Here is a 4,157-nt window from a genome sequence, read left to right on the forward strand (position 1 = left end):
CAAGTCTATTTCACCTAAGAGAAAGATACTCATTGATGCTAGCATTTGTCCTATCATCATCTCATCAAAACAATATTGCGATACACAAAACAATATTGCGATAAATTTGCTCCCACCACAAACCGCCAAAAGCATCCTAGCATAAAGAGCATGGATGATAAAAGAAAATCCAACCATAAGACACGACGGGCATAGTTCACTATGAATTAGTGCGTCGCTCATAATTCATCTAAGCAAGTTTTGGTAACAAACATCAAATCTTGATGAAAGACTTAGCAGTCATCCTCAGCTAGCAAAGCATTACCATAAGAATAACATAAACATATAAGCACGCAAAAGAGGCCTAGGGCAATATAATCCTAGGAGCTCGGCCTAGTTAGGGCATCTCGAGAGAGTAATTCGGCAGAATGTTGGAAACTGAACGAGAAGAGGAGAGAGCTGTCAAGAAACCGTAGTGTTGGGGGAAACTGATGTAGCCTTAGGCTTGAGCCGGTTAGAAATTGATGTAGTGGATGGATGGGCTTAATTAAAGGGCAAGTGCTTTTAGCGCATGAAAATCAATCGACCCCACAGGGCAAAGCGTGAAGCGAAGTAGGTATAAAGCACAGAGAGGGCACGCCGGGTTGCTCATACCTTTCTCGGCCTTTTGGCTAAGATCAAGTGTAGTGTCTGTTCTTATCAGTTTAATATCTGATACGTGGTCCATCGGGCCACATGATATTAACCTAATTTTTCTCACGGGGGCAGCCCCCTCCCGGCAGCGTGCTGACCGGGGGCTGCGCGCGTCGCCTCTGTATTGCACTGCCTCAGAGGCCTGGCGCACCCCCCTCCCAACCTCATATTCAAAAACTGCCCATGACGATATGCTCTTTGGTGGGTTGCGGAGAATCGGGATTTCTCTGCAGGATTTTGCTACAATGGTGTATGTTGCTGGTGGGGTTCAATTTTCTTGCTTGCTTTGGGATGCTATGCACCCCGAGAGAGCGTTCATGGGACCTTTTGAGGAGCCCCACCGAGGAGATGAGAGTATTCACTTCCTGTTTAATTCGCTATGCAATGGGATGGAGGTGGAGATCCAGTCCGCTTACGAGACTCTCCTGGCGCTCTTGCAAAACGTGCTCCAACACCGGAGTGCCCTCAGCAAGAGAAAAGCACCACGTGCATGAATCATATGTCCCTTGTTCTTCTGTAGTCGAAAAGCACCACGTGCAACGAGAAAGACCGAGTGGAAACAAAATTAAAGCACAACCGAAACAAATCTGCTAAAAGAAAACTAAACAACAAAGACATGAAACAGTGAGGTGAAGTTCCCCACTGGCCCCTAATGCAGGCCCCTCTTGTGCTACTGCTTTTTATATAAAACCATTTTGACATATGAGGGCACTAGAACATATCTAGACATGGGTGCAATAGAGCGTAAATTTAGAAGCAATGAAAACACAACAAGCCTCTGCTGAAGATGTTGCCCCTCCAGTCCTAAAATAAAATGGCTCAATTTGGCTTGTACTTCTTAAACCTTACGGAAATTCTTGGGAGTTGATTTGCACAGCGAGCAATAGAGCCACTTGCTATTGCATATTGTTCCGTACATGCCCTTCTCACTCGCAATTTTGCATCTAGCAAGGGCGGTTGAAATATCCACGGAATCAGTGATGAAAAGTTCCTTTGGATCTCCATGTATCAACCACCTAGGAGGAGAGACGTATGTATTTTTGCAAGGCAACGACAAAAGGTCCAATAGGGCTCGATTTTGTGCACGATTGCTAGACCTTGTACTCAATTTTTAAAACCTTGACAAAAATCTATTTTGCTATCGAATTTTCCCTTGTAGAGCACGGGCATTGGCATTGTGTTTCATTGGGAACACGAGATGTGATAGTCCTATTGTGTTTTTAGCCCCCAGAAGCCTTTGGTCTTTGCCTTTGAACCCACAAAGGGGAGCCCCATTCACATTTTATCAACGCAACATAGAGCAGACTTGTGTGGCTTTGTTTTTCACTCTTAAATAGCCGTCTCCTAACTTGGAAGGTGCTTGACACGAGTCTCTCTCTCTCTCGTCCTTCTCTTGCTACCATGTTCCCATTTTCCATTGCACACCTTGATATGGTATTAGAGGCCAAGTTTGCCAACGTCTACTCTATGCTTGAGAGCTCAAGGAGGGGTTGAGTAGGTCAAGCCATTATTGAAAAAAATCCCAAGAAAGGGGAACAACCAAAGATCCCATCATTTGGGGGAAGTCTATTAAGGGCATTTCAATGGAGTGGGTCAAACAAATGTATGCAATACTCTCTCTCTCTCTCTCTCTCTCTCTCTCTCTCTCTCTCTCTCTCTCTCTCTCTCTCTCTCTCTCCTTGGTTTTGAAAATTCCCAATGAAGAGTAGGCAATCTATTGCCTCAAAGATCTCGATGCCATCGTGCTCCCCGCCATCACCAAGCGGTAGATCTGATACCAATTGTGAGTGTGCAAGTGTGATGCATATGGAGAGAGAGAGAGAGAGAGAGAGAGAGAGAGAGAGAGAGAGAGAGAGAGAGAGAGAGAGAGAGAGAGAGAGAGCACATGATGTGGGTATTTTAGCTCACCACAATGTGTGTGAGAGATCCCCTTATTCTTCTATCTAGTAAAGAATAATCTGATACAGTTGATGAACGATCGGACGCCTCCGTCGTATCTGACAAAGGTAAGAGGCACACCATCTTTATCCCAAAAATCCCATGACTAAGTTACCTACATTCTTCTCTAGATCATTGTGGGGCTCCCTGAATGCCAAGCCTTGTTAACTTATTGTAATGACAATGAGAACCATGAACATAAATGTCATACCATGGGACGGAGTCAACTCGACTAGTGCATGGAGTCTACAAGAGGTTGTCAGCCTCTCAAAAAACACACTCAATCCCTGTCTACTCAAAACACACTCAACTGCTTGTCAGACAACAAATGCTAACCACGGTACCTCAAGAAAATCTCAACGGTTCACCAAGAAAACGAAGTTCAAATGAGATGAAACTTATAGAACGGGTAGACAATTCCTAAAGACACATACCACAGGGGATTCACTAGTAGTAATAGGGGGACGCCATTGCGTGCAACAAAATTTCCTTTTAAACCCCTACATACGGGACCCTCTTATGTAAAATCTATCCATTGGCCTTAGAAAACCCCCTCTATTGTACACTCATGTGATTCCATACGGTAACCCTTAGGTTCTATTAGGTGGAGATGAATCATCTTCAATAAGCTCTGCTTTGGAATTGGTCTCCATTTGAGTTGTATTTGAGGACTTTGTGATGTCTCCCGTTGGTGGCCATTCCTGGTCTTCATTCTTGGTTGTCTTTGAAGACTGTATCTTGTTTGAAATTCGTATCTCTAGAACCTTTTGGTCTAGTGGAATTCCCAATATGATGTCGTGTGGTGTACCTTTGACTATCATCACATGAAATTGAGCTATGAGGGTATATGTACCAATTTGAATGGCGGTGGAAAATGATTCCCCAACATTTTTCTCATTTTTTTCAGATATGCTAATGAATTCAAGAGAATCTTCCAATTGTGGTTGGCCACAATTGGAAGATTGTTGCTTTTGCCAAGTGCAATAAGAAATGAAGTACTCGTGTAGCTAAAAATCTAGCTTTAACTCGCTTGATAGCTTTTCTTCATATTGACCAATAATGTTTCACTTGATTCTCTCGGGATTTCTTTTTTTGTTGACTGATCTTACTACGGTGGTGTCCTTGGGTTGAACTTTCTCTACATCTTCTTTGATTTGATCACCTGCTTCGATCAATGCTGGCTTGTTTTGCTATGATACTACACCTTTTTCTTGCAACTATTGTGCATTATATGGCGCCATTTGGGTAACCTTTGATCTTAGAAGATTCATTATACTTTTTGGAAAAATTTGTCTCATTAGAAAAGATTTTGGTGTTGACCTTGGTCTTGTATTACCGTCTATATGGACTTGTATTAAGTCATGACCTTGCTAGTATTCATTGCCATCTGCATCTTGATAAGCATACATGAGCTTGGTCACATTCAACTGCTTGAACACTATGGGGTTTGTCGGCTTTTGACTTTTACTTTCAAAAGTTAACTGAAAATTTTGTCTTTAATGATATTCATAGAAGCATTTGTCAACAAATTCTAAGGGAATCTGGGT

At 42.7% G+C, this 4,157-nt stretch overlaps 1 non-coding gene across 1 annotated transcript; it reads left to right on the forward strand.

Annotated features, from left to right (window-relative positions):
- The first annotated feature begins 629 nt into the window (after nt 1-629).
- Nucleotides 630-828, forward strand: LOC147440293 (U2 spliceosomal RNA). Its single transcript, XR_015184406.1, has one exon. It is a non-coding gene; the product is annotated as a U2 spliceosomal RNA (small nuclear RNA).
- Nucleotides 829-4,157: the final 3,329 nt, after the last annotated feature.

Source organism: Adiantum capillus-veneris, chromosome 15 (assembly GCF_014529385.1).
Source record: "Adiantum capillus-veneris isolate H3 chromosome 15, ASM1452938v2, whole genome shotgun sequence".
NCBI lineage: Eukaryota > Viridiplantae > Streptophyta > Polypodiopsida > Polypodiales > Pteridaceae > Adiantum > Adiantum capillus-veneris.